Genomic DNA, 26,734 nt, shown 5'->3' with positions numbered 1-26,734 from the left:
ATATATATATATATATATATATAGTCGTACATGCTTAGCCATTCCTTGGTACTGTGACTATCTCTCTTTTAAAATCTGCCATGAAATTACTACGTCATTAACCCTTAGTTCTCTTAATTATTAAGAATAATCATATATTAAGACCTCAAGACTTTATGTTGAAGAAAAATTACCTAAATGCTGCCTATCCTTTGCAATTATAATGGTATGTTAATTACGATGCTTAGTGCTTTATCTTCATATTTTCTATAATTTCTCCATTTTTATCTTTCCTATTTAAAAGGCTATATTCCCTGTCCTTTCTGGCAACTTGAAAAAGACCGTGTAGTAAATGAACCAAAATAATCTTGTATTCCCTAGACACAAACCTCAACAGCATTTATGCTATCTCCATTGTTAGAAATATATTAGTTATTAGGTCCTACTAGTTTTGTAGGCATCACTTTATTCAATCATTCAAAATATTTGAAATTATTTGAAATCATTTTAGACTCCATTCCTTATTTGTGACTGCACTTAACAACAAATTATAATCGTATTCATCCTCTCTCTCCCTCTACACACACACACAAACAGAAGCCAATCTCTTGAGAAGTCTCTCAACACGCTACGTCTTTAAGAGGTACCGTTATATGGGCCGTAATCCCATCAGGTAAATATGACTACTACTACTACTACTACTATTATGACTGCTGCTTACGACGTCACAGATGACGATTTAAGTAGACTTTTCTATAATCCACAATGACAGCATAGGTTTTATGATTTTTGAATAGTTCTAAGTGGCATAGGCTGTAGCAGGCTTGTCTCTGATGCGTTTGTATAGCTTAGGCCTATGCTAGCTAAGGGTTGAGGGCGGAGAGAGAGTGTAGAAAGCCTACCTCCCTGGTACCTAGGCATAAGGCTAGGTAGGTAGTAGGTTTCAACGGGAATTATAGGTACTGTCAACCAACCATAACTTAGGTAAACTAACCTATAACTTAGACTAACCTAAGAACTTGACCTCGTACGTATTGAGCTAACCTGGCTAGAAAGGGCGGGGCGAGGGATGCCCCGACTCCCTTGGCAACCTCCGTACCCGTAAGTTAGGTACGTATGACCCCTCCCACTGCATGAGGAGTTGTTAGCTATTCATACCCCACAGGTCGCACGAGTCGCTTTTACTGTTAGATAGGTAGAAGGTTGGGGGTTTAAAATGGATGGGAAGCCTTCTCCCCGCCACCATCCAGGCTAGTGCACGGCATCTAAGGTTAGGTTACGTCGAGGTAAGTATGGTTAGATCATGGTCATGACACACTTATGGAGAGAGGTGCTACTACCTAATCCCTCTCAGCCAGGTCAGGGTACAGTGTCCAAGTTTCGGTTGGATTACATATCCTATATTATGTATAATATAGCAAGTTGCTAGCTAGTATGTGAATAAGTTTCATCCAATGAAATAGGATAAAAGACCGAGCGGTGACATACTGGCCACCCCTCTTGGAACGCGGCCACTTACAGAAAAAGTGCTTGAATTATGCCATTATTTCGTAATTTAGGAGAAAACACTTAGTTTATTAGGAAAACACAGGTCTCATTGTGTTGCCTGGATGGGCCACAACTCTTGACTGATGCTCATGCCAGCGAATTCAAGTACCTTTTCGGGTAGGTGGCCGCATTCCGGGATCGGTGGCCGCTAAGTCACAGTTTGGTCGTTTACCATAATAAGTTATATTCCTTTTGAAATGCCTACTAGGGCTATAGCAGCTCTGACCCGTGTTCAGGGATAGAATGCAGAGTGGGTGATTGATGCAAGTCTTGTAAGGTCACATTGCCTCTAAAATTACCACTATATTTACCCGTGCGTAGGCTATCAGAGGCCTTTCCCTGACCTCATGCAGTTAATAGGATAGGTATGCTGTACAGGTCTATTTGATCTGTGCTCAAACATTATAAGGTATGTGTATGTGGCTAGGTTACGTTTCTTTAATTTCCTTTAGGATTTAGTGTTGTTAGTGCACCTCACATGGTACACTGTAGGTATTGTAAGGTTCCTTGCAGTGTCCTTCAGTCGCTAGCTGTGGCACCTTTTATACTTCTATCTATGTCTCTGTTCATATTCTTTTTCTACCATCTTGCTTTCCACCCTTGTAAATGGTGTTTCATAGTGCACCTGCAAGGTTTTCTTCCTGTTGCATGATTCAAACCTTTCTCAGTTTCCCTTCTAGCGCTGAGTGCTTTCTAAGGTCCCAGCGGTTGGCCTTTTGCCTAAATTTCATATTCCATTCCTATTTGATTCTGATTTAGGCCTCTGGGGCTACTAAAACTCAATGTAAATAGAGTGCGTAATGGCATATTTGCTGAGCCTTTAAGAACACTTAGGCTGATCTTTAAGGTCTTCAATTAAGATTTGTTGGAGATGATTACCTGTTACCTTTTACATTTATGCCAACCTGCACTATGTGTAGCATTAAGCTGTGGACCCAGGCCTGGTTATTCTTTCTTCCATATGCCGGAGATATCTGATTAATGGATTCCATTATACGTAATTGTGTTTATTGTAGCTCACCATTTTGTGGATACAACTGGCCTTGTAAGCTAAGTTGTAAATATGGAGATACTGATTCTTTTGAGAGAAATTATGTAAAATACTCAAATTTATAGCCTAAATTTAGACCTCCCCTGAAAATAGAATCAATCTTTAGTTATTGTAAGCCAATTGACCTCTTAAACTGCGGCTGATTTAGTCAAGTGCACTACTCAAGTGTTTGCCTGAGTGTATATGTTAGAAATGTTTGTATACATGCTCTTGAATAAATTTTTTTTTCATCGTAAACTGGGTGTTTCATCATACTTAAAGCACTAGCTCCAATATGCTCTCACTATTCGTAGCAGTTGTTTGATGTTATTTACTTGGTATTGTTTTACTTTTTTTTTTTTTTTAAATTTTAATAGTAAAAAAATCAAGTTTATGCTCGAGAAGTACAATCAAGTTAGTGATACTTCAGTGACTTGTATTTGAGGAGATATGCTTTATGATTTCCCCTGAACTATATTCTGTAGGTAAGACAACAATATTTCAATGTTTATTTTAAAAAAAATTGTGTATTATGGTCCACTGTTATGTATGATTCACACCATGGAGCTACCTTTGTTACATGATATGATGATGCTTATTATAGATAATTAATATTACTTTTGCCACAAATTTTGAAATTCAGTTACATGATTACTGTTGATTGGGTGTTTACAGATCTATGTTGAAAAACTCTCAGAAGACCTTGGTAGCTCTATCCAGGTTGATTCACAGTAACAATGGAGAGAATTATGTACCCAGAATGTTTTCACATGGACATCTGGTCAGCTGAGAGCATAAAACTTGAAAATGAAATGTAGGCAAGACATGTTTTGTCAGATATTCAAAGTAGATTGAAAAGACTGTTGATCAGTACCTGCAAGCGCTGAAGACCTCCAGTAAGGATGACTTTTTCGGAGGAATGGAGGTGGAAGAGGTATGTGACATGACATTATTACACACATTTATCAGTAGGATGCTTTATCATAATATATATTATTTTATGTTAGGGCTTGGCATCTGTTTAAGCTCCATACATATATATTTCCATTGTGTTCATACCAGATGACAAACAGCACTAACAAATCAGTTTCCAGCAGAATTGTGGGATTCTGCAATGACATTATGTTTGCTTAATCTAGGTTCTTTCTTATAGGTAAATAATAGCTGTTGCAGACACTGGTTGAATTAATATCATGTGCTGTACCTTTTCCTTATATCTATTGTGTCTTGTTTCTGGATATTCAGCTAAGTGCATTATGTGTCCCAGACTTATATACAAATAGGACTAGGACATTCAGTGTTTTTCTTCCTTGTAAAATAGTAGAGTACTTGTTTTGGAGGTGCTTTACTCTTAGATAGGGCAAAAAAAGTCTTAGATAGGGCAAAAAAGTCTTAGATAGGGCAAAACAGTCTTAGATAGGGCAAAACAGTCTTAGATAGGGCAAAAAAGTCTTAGATAGGGCAAAACAGTCTTAGATAGGGCAAAAAAAGTCCTCTCTCTCTCTCTCTAATCTATGTCATGCACACTTTTTTTGTGAGTTTTTATGCTCTTTCTTTCTTGCTACTTCTGTATCACTTTGCACTTCCTCAGTGCCAGTTTCCTTCCTATACGAGTTTATTTTGTGGATGTTATCAGCCTAGTTCTGTGCTCTTTGGTTGCTTTCTCTCCAGCCTTGATCACATCCAGTTACCCCTAATTTGTCTCTTCTTATGATTAACCTATGTGAAAATTAAAAATTTCAGTAGAAAGAATATGTTTAGTTTTAGTTTGTATCCAGAGACTCTGACAGCTACTGGTTGTTACTTATGGGTGCCAGAAAGGGTCTAACCTGTGATTTTTCTGATCATAAATCTCACATGCTCTCAGTAGGGTCATTAGTGTCATTTTTCCTTAACTGTGAGGATAGTGTTATATTGTCATGCCAATATGCAAGTCTCCAGTTAGCAATGTTATCTATTTTACATTGTCAACAGACTTGGTCTCTGCCTTCATGGTTAGACACAGTATAAAGGGCCTCATACACTGAACGATTGCCTGCACCATGCGCAAAAACATTGTGTATGGCCTTGTCTGAATGCAAAAGGGGCTTAGTTTTGTGTCTGAAGGCTCTCATCGGGAATCTGTCACGACCAGGTTGCTGGCTTGCGACTTATGTCTGTCATACATAGTTGTTCAATGTGTGTTTGTCTGCCGATATAAAGCTATCGCGCACGTCTCTTCAGAGAGATGATGTCCTGTCTTCATGAGACAAAATCTTTGTTCAGACTAAAGTTGGTGCGGACTGCGGAGATCGTTCACACTGTCTGGATAGTGTGTGTTTGTCGATAATGACAATCGTTCAGTGCATGGAGCCCTTAACACTACTGAGTGAGAATGAATCAAACCTCATATTGTGAGTTTTTAGGTGAAATGACAGCTGATGAGCTCAGAAGGTACTTGAAATATGTAAAAATATGATTTTAGCAACTTTTATGAAACGTAATTGTTTCCATGACCAACATAGATAAACACTGTATGTATAGTGTTCTTACTTGGAATGCCTTCTCCCACTTCTGTTGTACAGACAGAGGAATGGAATGCAATTATTTGTTGAGGGAAATGGGAATTCTCTCTGTGGATGTATACATCAATAAATATGAGAATGTTGTATTATTGAATCTTGTCAGTCATATAGATCATTTACTTTTCAGGCCCTCTTATGTATAGCTGCAAATATATAGAGAATGATTGGGAAACGAGACCATGCATGGTATCTGTAGTTATGAAGTTAACTTTTTGAACGAATATGTAGAGCATTTTGAATGCTTCAGTTGCAATATTAATTATTTTAATTTCCTTTTTTCAGGATGCTCAGTGCCATCAGTATGAAATATATAAGGATAGCCTTCACCTTGAAGTTATTCTTTTTGTGTAACCTCATCCATTAAGAGAAGCATGCAGTTATTTGAATAAAGTCTTTGAGAGTCAAGTATAAATTTGAAAAACTGAAGCAAAAGTAGTGGAGTTAATGGTTTACAGGAAAGTCAGTGTTTCTTCTTGCTGTAGGGATTAGTTTTTATCTAATTGTTTCATGTGATTGACTTTCATCATAATTAGTGTCAAGCATTGCCTATGAACATGGTAACCTAATGTCAGTGTCATTTTGAATAAGAATTTGAACATGTCAGGTATTTTCAGACATTTATTTGATTTATGTCATGTTTTCTTGGATTAGTATCAATCTTGAAAATCAGTTGATTTTTCTATTAAATAGATTTTGTATTTTTTAAAAAGTTGTTTTATTATAACTTGAACAACTAATAAAAGTGTAGTATTCAATTAAACTTTTTGGGCTCACATGCAAACAATTGCCTTAGGTTGTTCCTTATGTTTTGTTTGAATTGGTGATGCAATGCCATAGGGGGTTAGTGCCATCAGTGTACCTCTCACGGTGGACTGTAGGGATTGATTAATGTTGTTTGCAGCATCCTCTCAGCCCATACCTGCAACCCCGCTCATTCCTATCACTGTACCTCCGTTCATATTCTCTTTCTTCCATCTTGCCATCCTTTCCTCTATTGTTTTACAGTGCAACTGTACTGCAGGTTTTTCCTACTTTTACTCATTTAAAACTTTTTTCGTAATTTCTCTTTCAGTGCTGAGTGATCTCGTAGGTCCCAGCAGTTGGCCTAAATTTTATTTTCCATTCCATTTTTTTTTTACAGAGAAATACACATGGTTTCATGAATGAGAGCCAGATATCCCAATAAAACACACACAAATGTTTTGAAGCCTTGGATTTTGTTTACCAGGCTTCATGTCCTTACTACAGAGTTATGCATTCTTGCAGACTGCTGATGTCATTTTTGTAAATAGTCATCCGTTTATTTCCCCCTCAGTTTAGTTTAAATAATTTTTTTTTATTTTATTTTAATAAAATATAGGCCTAGCTAGTTCAGGACAGAAATACTGTACATTAGGAGAGTCTTGTTTTGGTATAGATTTTGTTAAGTGAAGTGGCTTTTTACGAAAATTGTGAAATTTAAACCAAAAAAGTTCAAGCAATGATGCTGTACATTATACCCTAAGCCTAAAGCAATTCTTGTAATTTGTAATTTACGTTTTTATCTCTATTCTTTGGAAGCTTGAATTTCAAGTCAATGGCCCGTGGAGCCTTGTTCCATATGAATAGGGGTTTTATCTTTTGAATAATATTTATAATAATAATTATAGATAAAGATGCCTTGAATACATGTTTAATCGTGATAACAAAATGTTTTGTTTGCTGATACCGCAAATGTTTCTGCTGATGATCAGCTATTTCATGTATTGTATGAATGTTTGTTTGTGGTTTATTGTTGACGTTTTTGCCTTGAGAGAAGGCGTGTATGCTCGCGCCCGCGTGAGAGGGAGAGAGAGAGAGAGTGTACAGGTAAGATAACGTGTTTGGGTAAGGATGTTGTACCACAGTCTAGACCTAATGAATGTAATAGTCAGTGATGCAAACACTTTCTTTATTAAAAGCTTTTTGGTATCATAGAAAACGAAGGTATTTTAACGAAAACTAATGAAAATTTATATGTATCGCTCATTACTGCCAAAATTTACTGTGTGGTCTATATTCGTAGGAGCTTTTTTTTTTTTCTTCTTTAAGGAAAGAGGTTAGATGGAAAACAACGAATTGGTAACGATTCATTTTAATGATCTAGGCTATCTTAAGCAATGCAAGTATAAGTGCAGGAATTAGACTCAATGTCAGTGTCTTCTTTTTTCTTGAAATCTCAAGCTGAAAACCCTTATGGACAAGGTCCGATACACCTGAATTTTAGGATACGTCAGCAGCAGGGAGCAGGAAATAATTTTCTCCTCGCTTAAACATTTTAGAGATCAGAAGATTCTACAATATAGTATAAACAAACTAGGCAAACTATTCCACATTTTAGTTGTAGCGAAGGTAAAACAATAAATAAACTGAGTATCATTAAACTTGGCACTAGAAAACAACAATCTACAGCAGGCTCAGTCAAAATCGCCATAGGCATAATTATTTGTCATGAGTAGTTTAAATAGAAACCAATCTTTCGTATCTGATCTATAGGTGGTGGTGTTCTGTCCAAATTAAGTATACTATGAAAAAAAATTTTCTCTCTCTCTCTCTCTCTCTCTCTCTCTCTCTCCTCAAGTCATCTCTCTCTCCTCTTCCTCTCTCTCTTCGACACACACACACACACCACACACACACACATATATACATATATATATATATATATATATATATATATATATATATATATATTATCTATATATATATAGATAGATATATATATATATATATGTGTGTATATATATATATATATATATGTTAATTTTTGTTACTTGTGCATGTTACTTTTTTATATTCACAGATATGAAGCTACAAATATAATTTAATATTGAAATACATAAACCTTAGGAATAACTTAAGCATAAAGGGAATCATAACTTGATTATGGACAGCACTACATGCCTGTCCACACTAGGAAACATTATTTAGAAACAAAGTTTGCAAACTGTTTGCGAACAGCTTCTTGGAAACATTTTGTAAACAGTTTGAAACAGCTCGGAAACTGTTTGCTAACAATGTTTCCTGGCCAGACCTTAGTTATCGTCGGTATGACTGTTGGTGCAGTAGCCTCCGTATTTTACTTCGCAGTTTTAATGCACTCGAGGGGGGATAAGAGAAAGATGGATGAGCAAGTTTTTTTGGAAAAAGGAGCGTGTCATGCTGGCTTGCTTCTGGCGGAATTGAAAAGAGATGGAACAAGTTTTAACAATTTCGTTCGAATGTCTGCTACAATTCACGAAATACTTCTATTACGGATGGTGGCATCCAAGATACCTCGAGAGGATACCACATTTAGAAAAGCCATTTCACTCTCCACCAGACTGGCTGTGATACTGGCAAGTGTTGATTCGTTTACGAGTTCTCGTGTAGTCTACACCTTCAAGATATGGAAACAGACTATCTCAGTTGTGGTTCTTGAGGTCTGTGAAGTCCTGATCCCAGCACTGAATATGTATATGTACATATACATATGTACATACACATATGTATAATTACGTATATATATATATATTATATATATATATATGTATACATACATTTGTCTACAAAAATATACACATAACTTATACTTGCATAAACAAAATACATAAAACATACATACTACTACATACATTATACATGTGTATATATACATATACTTACACACAGAAACAATAAATGTTTTCCATTCTGGATGGGAAACAAATGTACGGTAAAAAAAAAGTGTTTGCAGTTAGTTTGTATACTTGGTTTCAAAACAGTTTCCAAATCTTTGAGCAGAATCACGTACACAGGAAATATTTAACAATTATTTCCGTAAAGCTTCATAACATCCCATTTTCAATATTTACTTTACGTATCTACACGAACGCACTATCACGCAAAAAAATAAATAAATAAAGGAAGAAGGAGAAGAACGAGTTGATATTCGAATAGATTCCAGTAGCTATGGGATACCACACATTCCACGACTAAGGTATCCGGAATATGTCCGGATAACTCCGCCAACTTTGCCTGAATAATTCACTAGGACCAGGGGCTTCTTAAATAGGAATGTGGACGTGTGAATGAATTAGCATTTAGTTGCCAGAACGGCTCCATTGAGTTTTATTTCGCTCGGAAACCTCCTCTTAAACAGACTTGTTCATTTATGTTTTCTTTAGTAAAAATTGGTCCCTTCTTTCTCTATTTCCAGTTATCTTTTGTTAGTGCTTTCAAATAAAAACTGAAGTAATCTTTGAAAGCTTCAATTTCAAGTCACACCCTTGTACAATGGTGGGCTTGTTCCATATGAATATGGTTCGCCTTTAGAATAATAATAATAATAATGATAATACCTGTCTAGTGAAAAATACTCTTAATACTGCCAAGTCAGGCTATATTTATTTTAAACCCTTGAACTGGATTCTGTATTTTCATGTGACATACGAACATATAACAGATTATTTTTTTTAAACCTCGCACCGCAAAAATGTCCACCAGTGAGAAAGAAGTCATGAAACGTTATTATTTTTTTTTAACCTCTTGACATGGGACGCCCTTTTGTTGTCAAAAATAAGCGTCAGGACCCGTTGGCGACTTCCGGGGTCGAGGGAAGGGGTAATGATGGAAATTTGGGACTTGTGTCTCGGCAACCGAACGATTCTTTCTGGTGAACTAAAATTATCTCTTAAAAATGGAGCAGTTCGGAATTTAAAATTATTCGCAGTGTAATTTTCCGGATCTGTCTGTGTCTCTTTTTCGTATAGATGAAAGTCCATTTTTAATGGTAATAATTTGTTTTCTGTTCCCGGTATATTTGTGAGGAATACAAAGGCTTAATGACGATTATATTCCACACCAAATAATCACTCGCACAAACTTAATTAAAATACCTTGCCACGCTATAGACAAGGGTAATGCACTTGCTCCTCTGCTCTCTCTCTCTCTCTCTCTCTCTCTCTCTCTCTCTCTCTCTCTCTCTCTCTCCAATCAATGAAGAGACGGCATTCATGATCAAGAGAAGATTTTAATTAAGAATAAGATGATAATGGTGGACTGAGCTGATATTGTGGCATGAGTATTAGAGCCAGGTCTAGGAAAAGCTATATTCTTAGTGTGAAGAAGCTTTCCCTCATTATTATTGTTATTAATTATTATTATTATTATTATTATTATTACTAACATCCCATTTTCATCGCGCAAAGATAATTACAATTGACATTCACAAATTTTTATGGAATATTCTTGGCAAACCTACTTTATAATGGCACCTGGAAGCTTCTTTTTAAGCTTTTGTGTGGCCTATACTAAGCTGAAGTTCCTGCTTAATAATAATAATAATAATAATAATAATAATAATAATAATAATAAAGCATACAAAAAGGCAAAGTAACGAGAACTGAAGGGATAAAGCTACCAGATGGGAGCAACATCAAACACATAGATGAGACGGGATACAAATACCTGGGAATAATGGAAGGGGGATATAAAACACCAAGAGATGAAGGATACGATCAGGAAAGAATATATGCAGAGACTCAAGGCGATACTCAAGTCAAAACTCAATGTCGGAAATATGATAAAAGCCATAAACACATGGGCAGTGGCAGTAATCAGATACAGCGCAGGAATAGTGGAATGGACGAAGGCAGATATCCGCAACATAGACCAGAAAACTAGGAAACATATGACAGTACACAAAGCACTACACCCAAGAGCAAATACGGACAGACTATACATAACACGAAAGGAAGGAGGGAGAGGACTACTAAGTATAGAGGACTGCGTCAACATCGAGAACAGAGCACTGGGGCAATATCTGAAAACTAGTGAAGACGAGTGGCTCAAGAGTGCATGGGAAGAAGGACTGATAAAAGTAGACGAAGACCCAGAAATATACAGAGACAGGAGAATGACAAACAGAACAGAGGAATGGCACAACAAACCAATGCACGGACAATACATGAGACAGACTAAAGAACTGGCCAGCGATGACACATGACAATGGTTACAGAGGGGAGAGCTCAAGAAGGAAACTGAAGGAATGATAACAGCGGCACAAGATCAGGCCCTAAGAACCAGATATATCCAAAAAACGATAGACGGAAATAACATCTCTCCCATATGTAGGAAGTGCAATACGAAAAATGAAACCATAAACCACATAGCAAGCGAACGCCCGGCACTTGCACAGAACCAGTACAAAAAGAGGCATGATTCAGTAGCAAAAGCCCTCCACTGGAGCCTGTGCAAGAAACATCAGCTACCTTGCAGTAATAAGTGGTACGAGCACCAACCTGAAGGAGTGATAGAAAACGATCAGGCAAAGATCCTCTGGGACTATGATATCAGAACAGATAGGGTGATACGTGCAATAGACCAGACGTGACGTTGATTGACAAAATCAAGAAGAACGTATCACTCATTGATGTCGCAATACCATGGGACACCAGAGTTGAAGAGAAAGAGAGAGAAAAAATGGATAAGTATCAAGATCTGAAAATAGAAATAAGAAGGATATGGGATTTGGCAGTGGAAATTGTACCAATAATCATAGGAGCACTAGGCACGATCCCAAGATCCCTAAAGAGGAATCTTGAAAAACTAGAGGCTGAAGTAGCTCCAGGACTCATGCAGAAGAGTGTGATCCTAGAAACGGCGCACATAGTAAGAAAAGTGATGGACTCCTAAGGAGGCAGGATGCAACCCGGAACCCCACACTATAAATATAAATACCACCCAGTCGAATTGGAGGACTGTGATGCAGCAAAAAAAAAAAAAAATAATAATAATAATAATTATAAAATTTGTTCACACTCGTATGAAGCCATGCGAACAAGCTTCTCAACATTGTTATCCCACACGCGAACAAGAGAGACAGTATAAGGAGTAATAAGAAATAATTCCACACATACAAATTTTATTTTAAAAAATCAATAAAGATGAGCCGTTTATCTAGTTCCCACAAAGAGAAACCATTCTGCCTAAAAAGTTACAGATAGGCCGAACGACATATGGTATACTGGGCGCTATCTGGTGCGTGGCGTGACAGCGCTATTGATTTGTCAAAGCGATTGTCGGTTATTCAAAGCTGGTATATTCATAAAAAAAAATAGTTTTCAGTGAATTTATAGGCTATTTTCCAGTCTTTTCTATAAAATCGATTCCTTTCAAACTTCATACTCCCTTGATTTTACTAAGCATTTTTTTTCAAGACTCTCTGATGCTTAAAGGGAACTGAAGTATTTTTAAAAATTTTAGTTCAATATTTCATTCAAGTTTTTCCTTTTATTAAAGATATAGCTTTACAAAGTTTTATATATACGCACACACACATACATACATATATATATATATATATATATATATATATATATATATATATATATATATATATATATTTATAACCCATATCACGTTTTTTAGGTTTAATTCCGGCCAGCACATTTACATAATACAAGTATAAAACAAAATGCCTGAGCGAAAGTTTGTTTGTGTTCGTGGAGGGGAGAAGAAAGGAAGGATTTAAAAACACAGGTACAACCTAAAGGCCGTGTTTGTGTTTATGTGTTTGTTGGGGGTTGGGGGTTGGTGAGGAAGGGGAGTTATTGCCCCTTGGAGGAATTATAGTTACCAAGTATTGCCCTTATTAGTTAGTAAGGGCACAGAGATGTGTGCGCCAACTCGGTTGCGCAGTGGACTGCGCCCACCAAAGACACACTGTTGAGTCTAGTCCGGCGCAGTGTAAGCAGCGTTGTGTAGTGTGTAGTGGGTCAGTGTCATTGGAGTGGTGTACCTGTGAGAGTCGCGCGGTGGTGTATATCTACACTGGAATTTGTGTTGTGATGTGGTATGTGGGCCATGGGTATTTAGGTAGCTTGGGAAAGTTTCTTTTATTTGCAATTGCTTAGAAAGCAAGACAGTTGTCTGTTATTGATATCGTCATTTTTTTTATTTTGCTGACGCTTAGAAAATAAGATATTTTTGAAAACAAAACATATTCTTGTTAAAAAAAAAAATCGTTAATTTTTATTGCCGTTGCGTCGAAAATAAGATATTTTTAAAAGTAAGAAATCGTTCGGTTATTAAAATCGTATTTCATTGCCGTTGCTTAGAAAACTAAGATATTTTTACGTTATTGATGTCATTATTTTTTATTAGCGTTCCTTAGAGAGTAAAATAAAAACAAATAAATAAGTAAATCCGTTATTGATATCATTAGAAAAAAAGAGAGAGTCTTCATATGTTACGCGGGAAAAGAAAATTTTATTTGTGACGCCAGAAAAAACATAAATAAAAAAATAACTAATGTTTACGAGATCACCTGAATGGAATAAATACTATGTTTTATTATGTGCGCCTTACAACTAAAATTGTCTTAAGATGTGTGTTTGTGTGTTATATGACCGTTACCGTTTGTACGTGACGCATGTAACGGTAATGAGAGAAGATTGGGACAACAAAACGGGGAAAATAACGGTATCCGAATTTGGCGGTAATATCACGTAAATGACGGACTGCACCGCAGCCAAGCTCGAAAACAAAAGACGGTGGGGTCAAGTGTGAGAGTAAGAGTAATGCTCTCTCTCTCTCTCTCTCTCTCTCTCTCTCTCTCTCTCTCTCTATTTTTTTTTTTTTATATATAATCTATTATATATATATATAATATATATATATATATTTTCTATATAATATATATATATATATATAAAGATTCTAAGACCGGATGAACGGGCTTTAAGCTCCATTAATTTATGGTAACATGCATGTATGTTTTTCTGGGTGTTATGCAACCAAATTGAACGATCTGATTAAAGTTTGAAATCTGATTATAACGATATAGGCCTGTCTGACAAATTCAAAGAGAAACTGAGAGGATCTCTCTCTCTCTCTCTCTCTCTCTCTTCTCTCTCTCTCTCTCTCTCTCTCTCTCCCCTAAGACCGCTCAATCATCCATGACGTTTGGATGATACCTGAGGGTGAGACGCTCTCTCTTTTTCTATCGGTGTTCTAAGACTTCATGTTTTTGCTTTTATCTTTTTATATTTATATTTTTCCAAGTTCTTTATTATTTTTTATATCTTAATCTTCTATCATCAATCTTATTATTATATATAAACACTATATACTCAGTAATAACAGATTGATTGGAGTTTTCTCTGGCGTTACATGCTGGATAAAAATATTTCAGTACGGCATCTTCCCTGCACTCTCTCTCTCTCTCTCTCTCTCTCAGTAGGTATATTACTGTAGAATTGCTTCAAACGTTGTATGAGTTTTAACTGCCTCTTCTGCTCTACTGAGGATGACCTTAATTAGACAGTCTGCCATGTTATGGACATAGGCCTATTTTGATAATCTTCTGTTTCACTGAACATAGGCTTAATTAGACATTGCCATGATAGAGGCCTAATTAGACAGTCTGCCATGTTAATGGATATAGGGCTAGTTAGACAATCTTCTGTTTTACTGGACATAGGCGTAATTAGACAGTTTGCCATGTTAATGGACATTGGCCTATTTAGACAATTTTCTGTTTTACTGGACATAGGTCTAATTAGACAGTCTGCCATACTAATGGACATAGGCCTATTTAGACGATTTTCTCTTTTTTTTCTACCAGACATAGGCTTATTTAGACAATCTTCTAGTATACTGGGTATATCTATATACGGACAATCTTCTGTTTTACTGGGTATAGACCTATTGATATACAAATTCTTCTGTTTTACTGGGCATAGGCCTTATTAGGAAATCTTCGTTGTTCTAGATCTGTTGTGACATAACCTTGTGAGTAAATAATTTCTGTGTTTTGACCAAGGGATAATTCTCTATCTCTCTCTCTCTCTCTCTGTCTGTCTGTCTCTGTCTCTCTGTATCACGCACACACACACAGTTGTGTCAATTAAACCCGTATATGTTATAATTGAATAATTACTCGGAGGTATGCACAGTAGGAGTTGCCAGGTGTCGAAAAATGAGGGTATGTATATGTGCACTCATTCCAGATAATAATAATAGTAATAATAATAATAATAACTTCAGGTCTGAATACTGTCAAAGACACCATATTTTGGAGAGTTCACCAGAATGCAGTGCTTGAAGGATGTACCAGTTTTCAAATGAGTCAGACGCCTTGTTATATTCCCTTATCTGTGCTTTGGTCGCCCACTGTCCCTCCCGAATAGAAATGTTTATGTTGCCTGTGACCTCTCTCTCTCTCTCTCTCTCTCTCTCTCTCTCTCTCTCTCTCTCTCTCTCTATATATATATATATATATATATATATATATGTATGTATATATATACATGTGTGTGTTTGTGTGTATGTATGTATGTGTACATAGAGCATAATATGAACAGAATAACAATGTGTAATCTGGACAAATATTTGAACTATCATTTCGAATTCCACCCTTTGGATAACGAATAAAGCTTAATTTTTAATAAAGTTCATCGTAAAGTCTCTTTGAAGTTAGTGATTTATGAAGAATTTCAGGCAACAGCCGTTCTCGGTTCCCAATATTAAAAGTTCCTTCCAGTGTGGTTTGGGTACAATTGCCAAGTGGGAATTAACGGTAAAGAAAAGTCGTGTCGTTTTGTTAAAAAAAAATGTGCTCATACAGGCCTATATTTACTGAATATGACATCATAAATATTAGAAACAGTGGATAAAGTTTTATTTCAGTTGTGATCTCAGACGACAGTAAAGAATTGATAAAGAATAACGAAAACAGGCATGAAAATGTAGTAGTATGTTATTATTCGACGGGTTTTTCAAAAACGTTTGCTAATTTTACTCTGATAATAAATTATCGTTACGATAAACGCAACCAAGAGGAAGACAGAAGTGCTTATAAGTAGAATATGAGTAGAAAATAGCCCAGACATATAAGGACCTATGATTATGTGAAAGCGAAGGTCAGTCTTCCCTTCTAAATAAGGAATTGGCAACTGATTGTTTATCTCTTGCGAAGGTAAGTGACTAACCAGCAACCCATCATTCCAACGTTCGCCGCCTTTGTGTTGAAGCATTTTTATAAACAAAGGCGTAGATCAGATGTTGTTTTTATAACTTTAGTTCATCGCAGCGACTGATTGAATCGATAATGAATGACTGGTTTTAGCAAAAATAGCGCACAATTGTGTATATTGACTTTCATATTGATGTGAAGTGTCAGGTTTCATAGCGATGCACACACGTAGACCAAAGCGGTTCATAAATAGATATTTTATATATGTATATATATAATTTTTTTTTTTAGATTTTGATGAACGTTAACGATACAAAATTGCACTGCAGTAGTGTTAAGAATACAGGTGTCTAGCTTTACACTCCTGTTTGGACTAATGATCTTCCCATGGACAAAATGAAATCAGATACACGAGTTAACTGGTGTTGCAGACCAGCAGCCTTGAGTTGAATGGTTGTATATTCTCTCTCTCTCTCTCTCTGAGTTATCAACAGGTAAAGCTAGAAGTAAATGTAAGTGTACTCCGAACAGTCTACGAGGCTGAATTTAACTCGAGAGAAAAGTTTGTAATTTGGGGTCAACAAATTATCATCATTATTGTAACAGTTTCAAGTTAATGTTGGAAGTATCTTAAGAAATCACCAAGTTACAGCTATCAAATAATCCCTTTTTGGGGATAGTTCTGATCATCTGTCCGTTGGCTTCAAAATATGACTCATGCAATGTTACTTATGCAAAGCAGATGTGGAGTTATTTACTTTCACTAAAGGATTATCAGTTAATAGCTTGAATATTTCATTTACAATTAAATTTGTCTTGTAATGTTAATATATACACTATATGTGCGTGTTTGTTATATAAAATGTTAGTGTGTGTGCAGGCGCGCGGTCTCACCACTGAGGTTACTCCATTTCATTTTTCTTTTATACTTATTTTTCTATCCAGTTCTACTCCGTCTGAAAGAATGCCCTGTCATCCTCCCCCCCACCCGCTTTCTCTCTCTCTCTCTCTCTCTCTCTCTCCTCTCTCTCTCTCTCAGTCAGTGGGAACAGGGTATGACTCATGGCAAACCGACCTCTACCTACACCTTGTTCACTCACGTGTCCCCGTTTTCTGATTCTCTCTCTCTCTCTCTCTCTCTCTCTCTCTCTCTCTCTCTCTGGCAATAACACTTGCATATTTAACGTTGAAAACAGTATTTATCCTGACATTGGCATATGTATGACTCTCACAGCTGATGATGCCTAAATAGCTCGAATTCCTTCTTCTAGACTTTCTCTGAGACTATAGCCCTAAGGCTATGTGAACCACATTTTGTTTTATTTCGTTTATCCAAAGCCCGTGCAAAGGAGCACGAAAGAGAGTTACATAGGATGGCGCAGTACGGTGTCTGTATTTATGCACAGAAGTCCACGTCCCATAATGGAAAATTATACCCAAGTTTCCTGATGGCTCCTGATATTCCTTGCGCGGTGCGTGAGGTAATTGTTAAGGCATTTCCCTCTCCGTTTGTTACCGGTTAGTTCTTATTCAGATGTATCCTGCAATTCGGTGTTGTGTGTGGTACTAACCATTTAAAGTTGGAATGATCTGGGAAAAAGAGTTTTTCTGTAAATTTGCTGTACATTTTAACCCTTGCATCTTCATATTTGAAAACAAAATTGGCGCTTAGGAGAATGTATCCATTTACAAAATAAAATGATACGCTATAAATGATAGTACCATATTCAGGTATCGGAGCGATGTACTTCATCCGGTTGTGTTGCCAGATCGAATTGATCTTCTTTCCTGCTTATGTCAATTCCACGCGCTCTTATTTTTCATTCTATGTTTTTTTTTTCTTATTTTTTATCACTAACGTTGCTTCCGCCAAATAATTTGTGTAGACATAGCAAAGTTACAGGCGTTTGTGGTTTCTTCCGAACGGACTAACGTGAACCGCCGTATTGGTGAAAAGTGATCTTGGTGAACATTCGTCCTTTACTTATGATTATTGTTGTTCTTGTAGAATTTTACGGTAGTTTATTGTCAATCATTATGTCACACTCCCCAACACCACAGTAATTACTGCTAGCGGAAGAAATGTTGATCCTCTCCAGAGGTCCGTGAAACCGGAAGTGGGTGATTTTCTCAGCTGAGGCCTAAAAAAGTGGTTCTAAATCTTGTACCAAGGGAAGAGCTGAAAGATGCGTATGATTGATGAGGAACAATAACCAATATAGAATTTGTTATTTAATAAACAGGCAGAGGTGACGAACGTTCTAAAACGAGGTAAATAAGTTGCTTATACCCTTGACCCAAATTTTTATTATTATTATTATTATTATTATTATTATTATTACACACAAAGACAGGGAGAGCAGCCCCGTTTAGAGAAAGTTGATATCGAAAAATATATAAAAAATAAGGCAAAGTATAGACAAGAAAACAATACACTGTAAATAACTAAAAAAAGAAAACGAAAAAAATCATTTGGACCTGATGTGAATGAACAGTTACAACGGCTCTTCTTAAAACGGCAGCGGAAATATAATTCCAAAAAACTGGTCACAATAGGAATAAGAACTTCTACGAAAGTTGCAGACGATTTACTAGAGTACAAAGACTCAGAAAAATGATGATGACGATTCTCTACCGGATTTCCGGTATTCACGAAAAAAAAAATGTAGATATAAAAAGGAGTAACTGATAACTCTGTGACTCATGACCGCATGCAGTTCCCGTGTGTATGCATACACACACACACACACACCACACACACACACATATATATATATCTATATATATATATATATATATATATATATATATATATAATTAAATTTTAATATTAAATGTAGCTCAAGAGGCCAAGCAATAGGACCTATGAGGTCATTCACGCTGATTAGGAAATTGACTGTAAAAGGGGTTCGAAAGGTGTAACAGTAGCGAGGTATCAATTGTTAGGATGGAGAGGGTGGGAAGTTAGATGGAAGTAAGAGAATAAGGAAGGAGATACAAGTAAAAGAAACGAAAGGGCTCACTTGTTGGCCGAGTTGGTTAATGTCACTGAAGTCCTGATTTCTCCTCAGTATTGGTTCGAATCCACGAGGGGACGAAACTATTATAAGCTAAAAAAAATTCCCGTTCGGTTAACATAATATGAAAATATATTAATTTCTAGGCAGATTGAATTGGATATTAAAGGACATTCGTATATATATATATATATATATATATATATATATATATATATATATATATATATATATATATATATCTAATAAAAGGAGCCCATAAAAACACCAAAATGTGAGAGAAAAGTACTATATTTCAGACGGACTGCTGTCTCTCTCTTCAGGTATAATGAATGCAGAAAAGTTTACAGAAAAGGTGGTATTTATACCAAGAGATTCGTCCACAATTAAGCGCATTTTGGTCCACCCCCGCTGATAATCTTCCTTTAATCTTCTTAAGCGTTGGTTGAATGAACACTGCGTCGACGATGTCTGATGTCCAATTCCCTTTTGAGATGTTCATTACCTGCTTCTCTTTTTATTAAGGCCGATTCCATCATTTGACTCTTGTACCGGCAGTTGCTGCTATAAATTACACGTGACATATTCCAGTTTATTCTATGGTTATGTTCATTTATATGGTTGAAAATCGCCGAGTTTCTGTTGTCCATACCTAACTGACCGTTTGTGTTGTATTAATCTCTGGGAAGTGATTTACCTGTAAATCCGATGTAAGATTGGTCACAGTCCTGGCATGGGATCTCAGGTAAATCACTTCCCCAGAGATTAATACAACACAAACGGTCAGTTAGGTATGGACAACAGAAACCTCGGCTATTTTCATCATATAAATGAACATAACCATAGATAAACTGGAATATGTTCACGTGTAATTATAGCAGCAACTGCCGGGTAACAAGAGTCAAATGATGGAATCGGCCTTAATAAAAGAGAAGCAGGTAATGAACATCTCAAAAGGAATTTGGACATCAGACATCGTCGACGCAGTGTTTCATTCAACCAACGCTTAAGAAGATTAAAGGAAGATTATCAGCGGGGTGACCTAAATTGGCTTACTTGTGGACGAATCTCTTGGTATAAATACCACCTTTTCTGTAAACTTTTCTCATTCATATACCTGAAGAGAGAGACAGCAGTCTCTGAAATATAGTACTTTTCTCTCTACATTTTGGTGTTTTTATTGGGCTCCTTTTATTAGATATATATATATATAAGTATATATATATATATATATATATATATACAATTTGTATTTATTATGTATGATTTAGATAATCATATGTATGTTTTTATCGTGAATTTAATATACTGTTGGTTATTTGTAAGCATATGGAATAATAATTAGAAAAATATAAAAATCATATTTCATATTCAAATATTCTTCTAAGGTCGTAGGAACTCCTGATTCGCCTGGGCGGTGAATCTGAAACGAATGACCTTGACCGAATTTTCAAGGTCATTTTTTTAACAACTAAGGACCTCAATATTGATATTTATTTTAATGATCGAAATAGATAAGAATATCGTGTTTGTTGACCGTGGGGATCTTTGTGATCGAGTGGTAAAATTCTCTCTCTCTCTCTCTCTCTCTCTCCTCTCCTAAGACTAATCAAAGGTCAACAAAAAAAGCGAAAATCATAAAGAAAAACAAGTCACGTGTTTGAGAATGAAAGAGAGAGAGAGAGAGAGAACAGGTCACAAGGAGCTCTCGTGAAAGTTATAATCCTCTTGATCAGCTTTCCCCTGACACGCGACTAATGATCTGGCATCTTTGCCAGACACGCGAGCGTCATGGCAACACTGTTACATTTTTTTTTTTATTATTTTTTTCCTTTTTAATGATGCTAATTATACTTCAGTGTATATTTTGTTTTAGTTAAATGTTTTTTCTCTCTATTCCGCCCCATTTTGTTACTATGTACTCTTCCTGCTTCACTGAAACGGAAATTGAAAATTTCCTTTGATCCTTGTAATCTCGAAGCAGACTTTTTGGTTAGTGGGAAATTGCAATGCAATTGTCGGCACTGTTCTGTTTCCCGGAGAGAGAGAGAGAGAGAGAGAGAGAGAGAGAGAGAGAGGGAGCATCAGGGCGTGGTTTTTGACTCAAGGAGCGTGTATGTATGTCTGCACTCAGTTGAGCGTGGGTCTAAGCACAAGGTAATCTCGCCTACACATACAATTTTTCTTTTTCTTGGTCTTGTTCTCTTTTATTTTCCGGTATTAGTATTTAATGTAGACTTACTTCTTTTGGGCAACCAACCTCCTATCCCAGTCTCGACCAGGCCCAATGAGCTTAGAAACTGAAAGGAATATGAGTAGGCCAATAACACCGAAGGGAATGAAAGCCCAGGCCTTGTATGCATTCTAATATGTGCAGCTCACAAGGGAAATCCCGGGATCGATCTATGGCGAGCAGAAGCGATATATGCCCTTTTTCCTGTAAAAGAAATACTAGTATCTTCCTAAGCTGTCAAGTAAGCATCTGGTAGTTAGTCCACTGTAGCGTGTATTTTTCAGATATATATATATATATATATATATATATATATATATATATATATATATATTATAATATATATATATATATATATATATACGTATATATAATGTGTGTTAATATGCATATCTTTATTAATGCATTACTAAACCTGTCTTTCGGGGAAAAAATGTGAAACACTGTTCTGAGAACAATCAATATGTCGGTTTAAAGACAATGCTGAGTAGACGTGTAGCCTAGACATACAGGCTACAGAGCTCCAGTTTTGTATCGATGTTGACCTTACAGGCTATGGTTTCCTTCATTCATTGATTAAATTTCATATCTTTGTATTTTGACTCGTGTAGTTTTCATAATTGAAGGTTCAGTTACCTTTTAATATTTTTCGAAACTCCTGTTTTAGCTAGGATGTCATCACGAGAAATGTGAAGTTATCAGTCGTAAGATATTTGTGTATTGCTTACACTCTCTCTCTCTCTCTCTCTCTCTCTCTCTCTCTCTCTCTCTCTCTCTCTCTGTTTACTGCTGCGACGCCTGTTTGTTTAAATATTAACTGTGAATCGGTCTAACAAGATGCCGTTCAATATTGTCACAGAAATACAGTTCAGTCTTAACAGTTCCAAAACTTTTTCAAGTATCGAACATTATTTAAGGTTGAGTCTTCAGGCTATAACTGCTTACACGGAATACGAGAAAACCAGTCAGTCTGCCTATAGGAAATCATTGCTTATGATCAACTCAATTTGAATTTCCCGTAGCCTATGAGTCTAGGCTACGTGTCTCCTCTTGTCGTTATTGATTGGTATAGGTGTTCACGCTTAATTATTTATCATAGCTGACTGTCCATTGAATAAGGGCCTGTTGGGACCCATGGGACTTACTGAGTGTATTAATAACTATTACAACACTGTTAACAGTCAGTCAGAGTCACTGTACAGCGTTGGTTCTTAAATAAAGCAGCAGAGGTTTGAATCCCGCTGATGAAACAGCCACCAATTATGATTATGATTCCTCTTGTGTGCAAGTTATTACGAGTTATGATATATATATACATATATATATATATATATATATAGAATATATATATATATATATATATATATATATATATATAAAGAAATAAACACACACTAAGGAGATAATTCTATCATGTAGCACAAACACGAAAAGCGCCATGTTGCATGTGTTTCTTTATAGCAGATGGATACCCTTATTTCGTGACAACACCCATGACGTCATCTAGATTCGTCAAATGAATTCAAGGACTTAGCAGAATTTCTAGAGAAAGCTTTTATTGGTGTATGTGAGTCACGATGTTGGGACTTCGTGAAAAGCTATTATTATTATTATTATTATTATTATTATTATTATTATTTATTATTTTTAGTATTATTATTATCATTTACGAAAGATGAAAAATTAACAACGATCAATAACTAAGGCTAGGGTTGGGGAAGAAGTCCTATTTGATATTCCATTGTCGTTTCACTTTAAATTTACACTCCTTGCCTGGTGGAGCAGTGGGCTCGCCCCCGGTCACCATACTTTAGAAATCACTGCACAGATGGTCCACGATGTTGATGATGGTGCTGCAGTGGAATGTTAAAAGAATTGCGTGAAATAATGAAAAAGATTTCAGGTGGAGGTGTTAGGTTCGCTCAAGTGGTAATTTTTTAAACTACAGACTTTATAATTCAATCAAAATACTAAAATTGTTCTGTCATTTCATTTAAACTTTCTTTTGTCGCTCCCTTGTTTACCTGCAATGTTTACAGTGCTAGAAAGAATATCAGGGCGTATTCTTTTTTTTTTTTTCAGAATACAACTTACGTTGAACTAAAATAAACCGCAAAAAAAGAAAGAAAGAAAAAAAAAGGTTTCCCCTTCCCACACAACCGAACACGCTCACTGCATTTCAAACCGGTTAATGGCTGCGGCTTCGGTCAACCAGCTTCGTTATATGTGCGCGATGGTTGTGGCATGTATTAATTGCCAAGGGATTTAAATAATCCCTTTGATGTTTATGAGGGTTGCTTATTCAGGTGCGTCTTGAGGGATTACTCGAGATGTGTTCGCACTCAGCGAGACCTGACAGATGACGGGGAGGCGATGAATCGCACACGAGATATCTTGCAGATGCCTCGCTAATTTGGTAGAAACCGTTACTGAGTTTGTTTCTGACGTTGATTACCAATTGTAAATATTTCAGGACTCAAGGTTCGGTATGACGTCACGTTACGTAATAACGGATAGATTCCACCATATTTTCTATTAGTCTAACGGTTTCCAAAATCTTCTGGAATTATTTCACGGCAGTTTCCAACCAGGTGAGAAATTGCATCGTAAGTTCTTCAGGACAGTTGTCGGAAGTTAGTCGCGTTTTGGAGAAACAAATGACTGCGCACAATAAGAAGGAAAAAGGTGCACTGGGAGAAACTATCGCATTTAATCCTCTAGTCGCATCATGTTCTTTTTTTTTCTCCTTGATTAGAGAGAGAGAGAGAGAGAGAGAGAGAGAGCTGTATTTTTTGACGTGAAAAGTATAGTACTAACGAAAATTGAATTTTCACATGATGAAACTGCACGTTTTCAACTGTTATTATACTTAATAAGTAGACTTCTTGAAATGAAAATTGTATGTAATAATAATGGGAATTAAACATCAGATTACGGCGTAATTTTGAAGAGACATACATGAAACTTCTTGTTTTCTTTGGTGTGTTCAATAATAATAACAAATAATATTTATATAATAATACCCATCAGTCTGAATGTAGGTTATGAAAAAATGAAACTTCACTGCTCATATGCATCCCCCCCCCCCCCACCCCTCTCTCTCTCTCTTTAACATGATATGCCTGAAAATGAATTAGACTTACAGATGGGGTTGTGTGCAGCGGCCTTCCCTAAGGATGAGGATTTCTGGCCGGGGGAGGGAAGGGGGGAGAGTTTTGCAGTCTCATTTTATTGTTTTTATTCCTTCTTCTTCTTCTTCTTCTTCTTCGTCTCGCTTGCCTTTCGTGTTATTTGATCTCAGAGTTTGTTTAGTAGGCAGTGAAAAAGAGATAGCGATGTTCCTAAGGAGGGATATCGATTCTCTCTCTCTCTCTCTCTCTCTCTCTCTCTCTCTCTCTCTCTTTCTCTCTCGAGGGATAAGAAGTGCGCTGAGGATTTTTCAGCCCTCTTTGAGTCCAGAGATTTAGACAGTCTAGGCCGATGTTTTTTTTCTTTTCTTTTCTTTTCTTTATTTTGTTTTCTCATTATTTTGATGTTTGCTTTAAGTGTATTTTCTATGACCATGTTGATTGGAAGAGTCAAGATGTCAACACCAGGCCTCTTATGATTGAGCAATATTGTAATTACCATTAAATCATTATGACCAAGTTGTCAAAGACGATCTTTTATAGTTGCTTCTCGACCAGAGGCCTAGTTGGAATCCTGGCCGGGACAGGTACTGCTTACCTATTGTAATTTCTTTTAGCTGTAAGTTATTCATATATGTCATTATTTTACTGTGTTACTTTATATTTTCTTTTCTCAGTAAACAAACTTTATTATTTTACCTTATATTTTTTTTGTCAGCATACAAATCGGCCATTATTTTACTTTCTATTTTCACTTTTTTATAAACAAGGCTGTCATCATTTTACTTTCTATTTTCTTTTTTAATAAGCAGATCTGTCATTGTGCTACGTTATATTTTCTTTCCTCATTAATTAATTCAGTCATGTGAAGTTATTTTACTATATATGTTCTTGTCTCATTAAAGAATTGGGTCATCTGTAGTTACTTGTCTTCAAATTTTCTTATCTTAGTAACCAGACGTTATTATTTTACCTTTATATTTTCTTTTTTAGTAAACAAATCTGTCATTATTTTGCGTTATAATTTTTTTTCGTAAACAAATCTGTCATTATTTTACTTTATATTTTCTTTTTTAGTAAACAAATCTGTCATTATTTTGCGTTATAATTTTTTTTAAACAAATGTCATTATTTTACTTGAAATTTTCTTTTTTTTAGTAAACAAATCCGTCATTATTTTACTCTATATTTCCTTTTTATAGTAAACAAATCTGTCATTATTTTGCGTTATAATTTTTTTTAGTAAACAAATGTCATTATTTTACTTGAAATTTTCTTTTTTTTTAGTAAACAAATCTGTCATTATTTTACTTGAAATTTTCTTTTTTTTTTAGTAAACAAATCTGTCATTATTTTACTTTATATTTTCTTTTCTCAGCGAACAAATCTGGCATATATTATTATTTTACTTTATATTTTAATTATTATTTTACTTTATATTTTATTTTCTCGGTAAGCAAATAATACTGTTTTAATCTATATTTTCTTATCTCAGTATACGAATCTGCCATTATTTTACTTTATATTTTCTTTTCCCTAAAAACAAATTTTGTCATTATTTTTTTTTATTTTTTTTTATTTTTAACAAATCTAACAATATTTTATCTCAATTTTATTTTCTCGGGAAACACATCTGTCGTTATTTGATTTTATATATTCTCTTCTCAGTAAACAAATCTGTCCTATGCCATTATATTAATTTCTATTTTCTTTTCTCATCAAAGAATTTTGTCATCTGTAGTTATTTTACTTTATATTATCTTTTCTCAGTAAATAATTGTCATTATTTTACTTTATATTACCGTTTTTTTCAGTAAACAAATATCATTATTTTATCTTATATTACTTTTTATCATAAAATAATGTCATTATTTTACTTTATATTACCTTTTTTTCAGTAAACAATGTCATTATTTTACTTTATATTATGTACCTTTTATCAGCAAACAGATGTCATTATTTTACTTAATATTACTTTTTATCGGTAAACAAATGTCATTATTTTACTTTATATTACTTTTTATCAGTAAACAAACGTCATTATTTTACTTCATATTATCTTTTTTCAGTAAACATAAATCAATATTTTACTTCATATTATCTTTTCTCAGTAAATATATGTTATCATTTTGCTTTATATTTTCTGTTCTCATTATACAAATGTGTCATTATTATTCTTTATATTTTCTCATTTTCTCTTCTTAGCAACAAAAGTTAAAATGTTTATGAACATATGCACAAGACAGAGAGAGAGAGAGAGAGAGAGAGAGAGAGAGAGAGA

General features: G+C 35.4%; 1 protein-coding gene and 1 long non-coding RNA gene across 3 annotated transcripts in view; both read left to right on the top strand.

Annotated features, from left to right (window-relative positions):
* The first annotated feature begins 691 nt into the window (after positions 1 to 691).
* LOC135221633 (uncharacterized) lies at positions 692 to 6,622 on the top strand. Its single transcript, XR_010316057.1, has 3 exons — positions 692 to 3,042; positions 3,233 to 3,491; positions 5,404 to 6,622. It is a non-coding gene; the product is annotated as an uncharacterized LOC135221633 (long non-coding RNA).
* Positions 6,623 to 12,869: 6,247 nt separating this feature from the next.
* Positions 12,870 to 26,734, top strand: part of LOC135221632 (cytoskeleton-associated protein 5-like) — a 173,012-nt gene continuing 159,147 nt past the window's right edge. Inside the window, exon 1 of one of the 2 annotated variants that reach the window (XM_064259301.1) lies at positions 12,870 to 12,952. The gene's annotated coding sequence lies outside the window, so the exon portion shown is untranslated. Of the gene's footprint in view, positions 12,953 to 16,056; positions 16,079 to 26,734 lie in introns of those variants that run through there. The other variant, XM_064259304.1, reaches the window with a different exon arrangement.

The sequence above is a fragment of the Macrobrachium nipponense genome, chromosome 3 (genome assembly GCF_015104395.2).
Source record: "Macrobrachium nipponense isolate FS-2020 chromosome 3, ASM1510439v2, whole genome shotgun sequence".
Taxonomy (NCBI): domain Eukaryota; kingdom Metazoa; phylum Arthropoda; class Malacostraca; order Decapoda; family Palaemonidae; genus Macrobrachium; species Macrobrachium nipponense.
Note: the sequence above shows the minus strand (reverse complement) of the source record. Positions and strands in the feature narration are given on the sequence as shown.